Source organism: Athene cunicularia, unplaced genomic scaffold (assembly GCF_003259725.1).
Source record: "Athene cunicularia isolate RWA unplaced genomic scaffold, athCun1 SCF_20, whole genome shotgun sequence".
NCBI lineage: Eukaryota > Metazoa > Chordata > Aves > Strigiformes > Strigidae > Athene > Athene cunicularia.
The window spans coordinates 46,544-56,817 of NW_020799267.1; the positions used below are offsets into that span (position 1 = coordinate 46,544).

The 10,274-nt window shown below is 49.3% G+C and overlaps 1 protein-coding gene across 1 annotated transcript in view; it reads left to right on the top strand.

Moving 5' to 3' along the window:
- LOC113490683 (tetraspanin-36-like) overlaps positions 1-10,274 on the top strand; it is a 23,892-nt gene that overhangs the window by 493 nt on the left and 13,125 nt on the right. The gene's annotated exons all lie outside the window — the stretch shown is intronic.

Sequence of the window (10,274 nt, forward strand, 5' to 3'; positions counted from 1 at the left end):
AAACCCCCCCCCCCCCCCCAACCGAAACAAAAACCCTATGTATGTATTTTAAAATACAAAATGATTTGGATTTAACTTTCTGACGGAAAAAAATGGTGGTGGAGTTCAGGAGATTTGTGTGGGGTGTTTTTAATGTAGTAAAGTTTTGAGTCTTTTTTTTAAAGGCGTGTCATTAAAGCGATCTACAAGCTGATTTTGTGGTTGGAGCTGCTTGACTGCAGCAGGATGAGGTTATTGCATAGGGGCTGCCCTCCCAGTTTGGGGTGTGGAGTGTCTGGGGGAGAAAAGTGGCTGAGAACTCTCTTCCAACTGCATTTTGCTACAATTACGCCTTTCCAAATGGCTTCCTCAGTAATTACTTACAAGCAATCAAACAAACAAACAAAAAAAGTAAGGGTAGGGTCCTGTATTTTTTTAGTCTGACTCCCGTTGAGTTGGGGTGCTCGGTGTCAGAGGCTCATGGCACGGCAGCCTTGTGACAGTGACAGCAGGGCCTGGGGTAGGCGGCTGCTCAGAAGAGGAGGTGATTGTTCTGGGAACCAGTCTCGGGCTTTTACCCTGCATGGGGAAATTTGCGTAACCCACCCCCATCTTCATCCGAGGTCTTAGGTGCTGCTCTGGGAGAAGGGACTCAGTTAAAGCTGGATCGTGGTTTGTGCATTCACATCTGCTTTGTGGCACTTGAGTATTTTCAAAAGGGTGTTTTGCAAAGGAGGCTTTCAACGTGCTGGTTTAGAGCGAGGGTTGAGGCGTGCGCGGCTCGGGTTAGTGCTCAGCGTAGTGGCACCCCCCTGCTCTGCTTTTCCCCCATCGCCCAGCCGAGCAGGGGTGGGGAATGGGAAAGGCAGAAGGACTTGAAGGACTTTTTTGAAGCAAGGAAGAATTAAAGGGAAGAACTCTTCCCGAAGAGAGAAGCTACATGAGGAAAAAGAAATTAAAAAATGGAAATACTGCTTGAATTAAACCCTGAGCTTTCGTGGAGTGTTGTGCCCTGTTCTGTAAATACAGGGTTGTACGGAGGAGCTTCCCCCTCCCAGTTCTTCACCTTCTTTCTGGGGGCTCAGTGCTGTGTGTGTTCCAGGTAACTCATATCCTTTGCTTGAACGTCGCAGTTTACTGCTGTGCCTCAAGGAACGTCCTCTTGCCGTGTATGTTTGTTTTGTGGTGATTTTTCAAAATACCTGCAGAGAAACGTCAGAGCATCCATCCGGCTATTTGTGTGTGGAAATCCCCTGAACTTCAGCTCTGGTATAACACAGATTAGCATCATTGTTTGGCTTTGTAAAAAATCAAGCAACAGCTTTATTTCCCTCCTAGAAATGTCTCTGGTACCTTTTCTTCTGCTGTAGGAAAACTCTCTAATAGTGATTGAAGTTATTAGGTCGTCTGGATCCACGGACAATCAGTAATTATCGCTCTCCCTGCCTATAGCCTCTGAATTTGGGGCGACCTACATCAGCCCTTTGTTTTTATTTTTATACTAGGAAGAACAATGCAACCCCAAAGCTTGTGGTGCTCAGATGCTGTGTGGCAACAGCATTCCTGCAGCGGAAGTGCAGAACCTGGAATTCAGGTTTTAAGAGGGTGGGGAAGGAGGAACCTGACTCCTTTCTGCTCTTTCAGAACATTTCGAGCAGTTGGGGCTCACCAAGCACAAGGCTCCAGATCTTTATCAAGACACAAGATCTGCAAAGAACATGAGAGTCCTCCTCTATAAGAAGTAATTCATGCTTGGGCATTGCACGCTGCAAATCTTGCCCAGCTTGGAAATGATTATGGGAAATAATCCACCACCTGTGTAATCAGCAGTCGGTGCACTTACGGTGCTTCGACAAAGGTTAGCGCTTAGAAATGTCCTAAAAAGTCAATAAATCCTCATTTGGATCTCTGGTCATTTGATTGGAGTGTGGGAGTGAAGAAAGAGACATTTTGCAGAATAACAAATAGGGGCTTCTTAAATAATGTGAAAAAGCAACTTCACTTACTCACCAGACTCAGCATCATATCTGTGGGTTTTTCCACTTTTGGGGGAGCTGTGGATGTGCGTAACCCCCACAAACAAGGAATTGATTGAAGCTATTTTAACTCCACAGTTCCCAAGGGTGGTGCTTCAGGCTGTGAGACATCTGCCTACCTCCAATTCTGCTTTTTACCACCTACTAATTAGGTCCAAGTGTGTGGTTATTTTGGTAAATTCAGCCATTAGCACCTTATCACAGAATCAGAGTGGTTTGGGTTGGAAGGGACCTTAAAGATCACCCAGTGCCACTCCCTGACCCAGGCAGGGCCACCTTCCACCAGCCCAGGTTGCCCAAAGCCCCGTCCAACCTGGCCTTGAACCCTGCCAGGGAGGGGGCAGCCACAGCTTCTCTGGGCAGCCTGTGCCAGGGCCTCACCCCCCTCACAGGGAACAATTTCTGCCTTAGGGCTCATCTAAATCTCCCCTCTGTCAGTTTAAAGCTGTTCCCCCTTGCCCTATCCCCACACCCCTGATGACGAGTCTCTCCCCCCTTTCCTGCAGCCCCTTTCAGCCCTGGGAGGCCGCTCTAAGCTCTCCCCGGAGCCTTCTCTTCTCCAGCTGAACCCCCCAACTCTCCCAGCCTGTCCTCACAGGGGGGGCTCCAGCCCCCCCAGCATCTTCTTATGATCTGCTGACCTTCTCCTTCAGCTTTGTTGTCACTAAACAGACCTCTGCTTCCAGAGAGGGTTTGGCACCACCAGAAGTCCTGGGGACTTCATCACTAAAAGGTTACCTTAAGGGCTGCTGCAGTGAAAACCCTATTTGCCCTCTTTTTCCCATTCACTATTTATCGTGGAGAGGAGGATAAAGGTAAGTTATGGCCCAGGTATTTTTAGCAGGAACAGTGGATTGGAGAGAGCAGAATTTGATCTGTAGACAGGTCAATGGGACTGTCCAAGGAGAAGCCCAGGAGCCTGATCCATGGCAGGGTTTGCTCTACCTGCCAGAGATGAAGCCAGACCAGGATTTCCCCAGCTGATCCCTGGCTTTCTCTGCACCTGCACACTCTTGGGGTGTGGTTGAGCTGATCATAGGTCATTCAGGAGCTTTACTGAAGGATCTGGGGGAGTTGGGAACGGTCAAGGGGAGGGTCATGGTTGTGCTGGAGGAGCTTCAAGGGCTTTTCCAACCCAGATGATTCTGGGATTCCCACCTGGCCTCTGCTGAGAATATCCCAGCACTCCAAAGCTCATGGTGGCTGCCTGTTCCCTGTCTCAGGTGTTTTTTGCAAGTATATTTGGATTTGTGACTTGGGAGTTTCCAAGGAGCATGAATCAAATATATTTTGGGGTATTAGTGTAATCTCTGCTTTGAGTAGATACTTGCACTGGTCTGGGCATCCTGGAGCATTTGTTTTGTCTGTGTTTAATCTGTCTTCTTCGTGCTTGGTGCATCCAAGACCAAAAGCTAGTTGGTTTTAACCTTACGGTGGTGTGCTGAGTGATGTGAGAGGGTGTATTGGAAGCTCAAGCAATCACAGTATCACTTTTAAATAATTTTTAGTAATTGGGAGTGATAAATTTACCCATAAAAAAAACCCAAACCAACAAACACAACAGTTCCTCCATCTATGAATGGTTTGAAATCCCTGGTGCCAGTGATGGGTGGTTTGGGAATGTTTGTTTTGAAGCCTCAGTCAGAGAAAAATCAGGATACTTAAAAAATAAAATTTTCCTTAACATTTATTTTTTTAATTTAAATTCCTCACTGGGATAAAAACTGTAGTGAGTTGCAAACGATTTGTTGGAGATTTTTCGTGTAAAAAGTGAGTCGTGGAAACTCTCCTCCCTACTCTGGGTCAGCAGAACTACACTGATGGGTCACGGGGTCAGTCTGACTCACAGCAGCATCCATGGTGGAAAAAGCTGCTTAACCAAGAGCTTTATTTTATTTTATTTTATTTTTTAGCACATGCAGTAAGTATATCTGTGGTCATCCATCCACTTCTAGAAGGGCTCGGGACAGGCTTCCCACCTCCTCAGGCTCATTCTTTCTGCCCCTCTGATGGAGCTGTGATATTGCCTGGGGTTCCTTAGGACCAATGATGAGCTGGGGAGGGCTGGGGGACATTTTGACCCAGCGTGAGGAGTGTTGGGTGGGAAAAGAATGGATTTGTTTCTAGCTCTTCTGTGAACTCCTTGCTGAACCATGGGGGGAAAACAGCCACATGAATCTGAGTGGTCATTGGATGGGGCTGGTGCCATGGGTTGGTACCAAACCTGGGCACTTTGGTGTGATCCACTTTGCCTCAAAGGGGCAAAGTTCCTCCTTATTTTAAACTATTCTGCCCAAAATCAGAAAGCAGAACTTAACTGTCTTTCAGGACAATTAACTCTGCTCTATGTGTAGGGGCCTCGTGATCGAAATTTAAAACTGAAATCTTTGTGCTATGTGGTCAGGAAAGGGGAAGTGTTCAGATGGTGATGCAGCTGTGGTGCGAGAAACTTTACCCTTTCCTGTGCCTTTCTGGGGAACAACCTTAGTCTGGCTGTCCCCAGCAGTCCCCGAGGCTGTGAAAAGACACGTTGGATGGCTGGGTTATGGATCTGGCCCTGAACACACTTCGGTCTCTTCACAAGTCTCACGGTTTTCAGGCCTCAGAAACCAGAGGTCTAGTGGTGTCAAAGTGCCTCTGACAGTCACAGCTTGAGAGGTCCCATTTTGTTACCCCTGTGCAAGATGTTGAGAGCTGAAGGACACTTTATCCAGGGGGAATAGAAAGTGGCTCTTCCCTTTAGTTGATGTGTGAACTGGGAATTTCCTTCATATTCCCCAAAAGTGTTACACTTGCAAGCTGTGCTTGCTTTACCACGATGCTGACAGGATTGCTTTGCCTTGGGAGAATCCCAACCTGTTCTTTTCCTTGCAGGAGGAGACAGCCACATGGACTCGCTGCCCATGTCCCAAGCAGTATTTCAAGGCAGATTAAAGGCATCTGCCCTGTCACCAGCTCCGAGAATTTTCCCCAGGCTTTAGGATTAACTCTACTGTGGTTTAGGTGCCCTTTGCTATCGGTTTGGAGCTCAGGAGCTGAAAGTCACAGGATCTGATAGCTGAGCCAGGAACAGCTTATTAAGAAACTAGGATGGTTCTGAAGGCAAATATTGAACTAGACGGTGGTTTGTGTCTAAACTGGCCATTCAGATCCAAACCAGCTTGGCAGTGGCTGATAAATCTATCCATGCTCAGCTGAAGTTATAATTGCAGCAAGCTCTTGCCCTGCAGGGTCTCTGGTTTGGGGGACAATAAAAGTGAAAAGGGTGGTACTGCTTTCTCCCAACAGTGCTCCTGTTGTCCTCAGAGGTATGTGATGCTCTGTGATTTTGACTAGCAGCAGCAGCACACTGGCCCCAAGGCAGAAGTTTAAGCATTAGAAGTCAGAGAATTTGGGGCAGGATTCTTTGCTTTGCACTGGTGTGCAGTGTCTCCACAAGGACATCCCACCCCTTACGCTTCATGGGATACGTGCTGGCTTTTTGGGATGGGAAAATAACACCGGAGTTAGGCTCAGGGAACAGAAAAAGGCATGCTTGGACAACTCTAAGGAGAAAACTGATTTAAGATAACTTGAAAACAAACCTGCTAAAACCAGAATTCCCTCTTGAGCGTGTGGGTTTTTGCAGCATGTAAAAACTGCAAGTAGATGTTGGTTTAGGTTGGGGTTATTTTTTCTCCTGAAATAGTGCCACAGATTTTCAGAGCCTTTTGGCTGCTGCTCATTGTTTTCATTTGAGGAAGAAAAGGAAAAAGCAGACACTTCCCACCATACCTGCCAAGCCAGCCCTGCAGTGTGTTTTGAAGGCAAGCTGAAACATAGCCCCTACTTGTACATCGCAGCCGAATATGTAGATAAAATATTTTTTGAAGAGTCTCCCATGGCTTTGTAGGCTCAGTAAAGTTTTGTCAGTTATGTCACACCTCTGTACTTCACATGTAGCTTAAAGCTTTTGAAACTGTGGCTAAGGACTGGCACGAGATCACTGGTAAGTCTCTCCTGGGGCTGTTGGTGCTGTTGGCCATTGGGGATGACTTGGTAGGAGCTCAGAGCTTTGGTGCTTTTTGCTCCAGTCCAAAGCCAACTTGCCGAGTTCAGTATTTTTAATTATTTTGCAAATCAGGGTTTTCACAACTTGAGAATCTGAGGGATCATAGAAAGTGTATATACTAGGGTTTTAAATTGCTATTTTTCCCAGTAGAATAAACAGGGGGGAAGACTTCCTATGGGTTTCCAAGGCCTTAGAAACTAAAGGAGCTGTAGGACAGAGAGAAGAGCAGAACCATGAGTGTCCTGGAAAGCAGCTTGGCAGGAAAGGCTTTGGGGCTCCTCTTAGGCACCAAGCTTACCCCTGTACTCGGCACTGGTGAGGCCGCCCCTCGCTGAGTGGGTTCAGTGTTGGGCCCCTCACCCCAAAAAGGCCATTGAGTGACTCGAGTGTGGGCAGAGAAGGGCAACGGAGCTGGGGCAGGGTCTGGAGCACAGGTCTGCTGGGGAGCGGCTGGGGGAACTGGGGGGGTTCAGTCTGGAGAAGAGGAGGCTGAGGGGAGACCTCCTGGCCCTCGGCAACTCCCTGCCAGGAGGGGGCAGAGAGGGGGGATGAGTCTCTGGCACCAAGGCCCCAGCGCCAGGCCCCGAGGGAATGGCCTCAAGCTGCCCAGGGCAGGGTCAGGCTGGCTCTGAGGAAGGATTTCTGTGCAGAAGGGGCTGTTGGGCGTTGGAATGGGCTGCCCAGGGCAGGGGGGAGTCCCCGGGATCCCTGGAGGGGTTGAAGAGTCGGGCTGAGCCAGCGCTGAGGGATCTGGGGGAGTTCAGGGTGAGGGTCATGGTTGGACTGGAGGAGCTGCAAGGGCTTTTCCAACCAAGATTGTGATTCTTGGGAGAAACTGGTCCTTGAGGCTTTTCCAACCCAGATGATTCTGGGATTCTTGGAGATATTCAAAAGCCATCTGGACGTCGTCCTGGGCAACCAGCTGTAGGTGACCCTGCTTCTGCAAGGGGTTGGACCAGACCGTGTCCAAAAGTCCATTTCCACCCCAACCCCTTTTGTGCTCCTGTGACCTGGTACTGCACCAGTGTGTGGCCAGCTTGTCTGGCTGTGGCCATGAGCTATGTGTGGCCAGGAGCTGCAACAGATGTTTGGTACATCCCCTCCATAACCGTTGTTGCTGGAGCCTACCTGCTCCTCTGTGCCACAGGTGGAGGGTCAGATGCTGTCCTGGATGAGGCCAGATCACACAGTTCAGCAATAATTGATTTACCGTTGAGAGAAAGGAATACCCTTAGTAGGAAACGGTAGCGAAAGCCAGGAGATCCCTCCCAGCTGGCAGATTTTAAACAGGAGACAGGGGAGAGAAGTCTGTGCAAGTGGGATGGGAAGTGCTGAGTTAGGGTTGCACTAATTGCTGGGGAGAAAGCTGTTCTGCCTCAGGCCAAGGGAGACTGGGCAGGTCTGGGGAGCTGCGAATAGCTAAGAGAAGTTTTAAACAGGAGTTGTAAAGTCGTTAGAACAAGAATAAAATGAAGATGGCTTTTTCGGAAGTGCTCAGTGCCTTTGTTTTCCCCTGAAGTCACTAGAAAACCTGTTTATTCTGTGAAAATGGAGTAACACAGCAGCTAGGGAGGACTTGAATATCTGTGGTGAATGGGAAGAAAAAAATTTGCAGGATGATAAAGCAGTGTGGGAGCCAAAAATAAATTCCCCATGCCATGCATGCTGGCTTTTGGGTATTAAAATAAATTATTTATGGAGGAAATGTTGTGTAAAACCTTCCGAGCAGAGGATTTACCTATCAAGGTAAATCAGAACCCACTTCTTGTCCAAAAAACCTTCAAAGACAAGGAGTGTCTTCTGTGTTAAGGAAGGGTGTGCAGCTGTAACTGAGACCAGTGTTACTGGGGCTTGATTCTAGAAATAGGGGCCACGGGGACAGCACAGTAGTGGCAAATACTTGGCAAACTAATAATTGAAGGAGATGGCCTAATCTGTCATGTCAATTAAAATTGCTGAAAAGGTTACAGCATCCCCCTGAATGTAGCTGTTGTATGTGAAGGCAAAACATCAGCTTTGGGTGTTATCCCGGGTGAGGTGCTCTGACCTGGATCACTGCTGTGCAAAGGTGCTGGTGAAAAAAGTGGTTTTCAGGCCTTAAAATTAACCAAATCACCTCCATGAGGTGCCTGTCTAATGAAGAACTGGAAGAGACTATTTCAGAAAGGGCTGTTGATAGCTCTTCCAGTATGTATTTGTAGTAGTTTGCTGCAGAAAACAACTGCTCTTACTCTTTAAAGAGAAAACAGTATTGTTTACCGTATCTTTATTTGCCCATAAGAAGTTAACACTTAGGGGAAAAAGCCAAATCAGTCCCAAGTTTTAGAGCGACCCAAGTAGATAATAGATACTATCTGCTTCTACCCAAGTAGATGTTAGTGCTGGCCCTGGGAAAGTCCTGTCTGAAAACTGATGTGGGAGGAATGCCTTTTTAAAGTCTCATTATCTTAGTTCTTCAGCATCCTGCTGAAGACACTTGTTGGGGCAATTTTCAATTAACCCTGTTCTTACAGCTTTTCCTTTACAACATACAGAATCCCAGAATCCTTCAGGTTGGAAAAGCCCCTCGGGATCAGCGAGTCCAACCCTCAGCCCGACTCTACAAAGTTCTCCCCTACCCCACATCCCCACAGCTCATCCCAACGGCCCTGAAACCCCCCCAGGGATGGGGACTCCCCCCTCCCTGGGCAGCCTCTTCCACTCTCGCACCACTCTTGCTGGGAAACATTTTCTCCTCCTGCCCAGCCTGACCCTCCCCTGGGGCAGTTTCCAGCCGTTCCCTCTTGTTCTGTCCCTGATCCCCTGGGAGCAGAGCCCAGCCCCAGCCTCTCTGCAATGTCCTGTCAGGAGCTGCAGAGAGGGATGAGGGCTCCCCTCAGCCTCCTCCTCCTCACACTGAACACTCCCAGCTCCTTCCCTGGCTCCTCACAGGATTGATTCTCCAGCCCTTCCCCAGCCTCGTTGCCCTCCTCTGCCCTTGCTCCAGCCCCTCCAGATCTCTCTGGGATTGAGGTGCCCAGACCTGGACACAACGCTCCAGGTGTGGCCTCACCAGTGCAGAGCACAGGGGACTGTCACCTCCCTGCTCCTGCTGGTCACACCAGTGCTGACACAAGCCAGGATGCCGTTGGCTTTCTTGCCCACCCGGGCACACGCTGGCTCCTGTTCAGCTGCTTGTCCATGAGAACCCCCAGACCCTTCTCTCCCAGACAGCTCCAGCCACCCCTCCCCGAGCCTGTAGCCACGCAGGGGGTGGTTGTGGCCCAAGGGCAGGACCTGGCACTTCCCTTGTTGAAGCTCATCCCATTAACGTTGGCCACCGATCCAGTCTATCCAAGTCTCTATAGCTTTGTTGCTCTGAGTTTAACTGACCAGCCTTTTAAAAAGAAAATCCTGTATTGGTCCACATTAACAGACCAAATGATCAAATCAACACTCTGAAATTGGAGGATGCTGGGAGCAACCTTCAAACACACCCCTCAAAACAACTAACACCGCCTTTCAATTTCATGGCTGGTAGTTTGGCTCTTACTGTATTGTGTTTAGGATTGGTGGTAGGAGGAAAGAAGCCAATAAATGCAAACAAACACGAACTCCTGTGCCCGGCCATCAGGTAAGTTCAACTTATTAAAACCAAGAAGAGAAAGTGGAAAGGTATCTGTTCTACATGACTGATAGGTGCAAATTTTATATTTTTTTAGAGCGGTTGTATAGAGGGAAGTTTAAGGGGCCCCTTCTGTGGCTGTGACACTGAGAAAGTCTTGGCTGTTTCCATGGCCATAAGTCTCTCTAGAAGGGCAGAGGTTCCTGGTCATCGGCAAGTTCCTGCCGACACCGAGCTGTGTGGGGCGGTGACACGCTGAGGGAAGGATCCATCCCGAGGGACATGGACAGGCTGGAGAGGGGGGACGGGCAAACCTCCTGGAGTTCAACAAGGCCAAGGGCACGGTCCTGCCCGTGGGTCGGGGCAATCCCCAGCACAAATCCAGGCTGGGTGAGGAGGGGATGGAGAGCAGCCCCCAGGAGAAGGACTTGGGGGGGTTGGGGGGTGGAAAACTGCCTGTGAGCCAGCAACGTGTGCTGGCAGCCCAGAAAGGCCCCGTGTGCTGGGCTGCACCCAGAGCAGGGGGGGCACAGGGCCAGGGGGGGATTCTCCCCCTCTGCTCCGCTCTGGGAGACCCCCCTGCAGGGCTGGGTCCAGCTCTGGG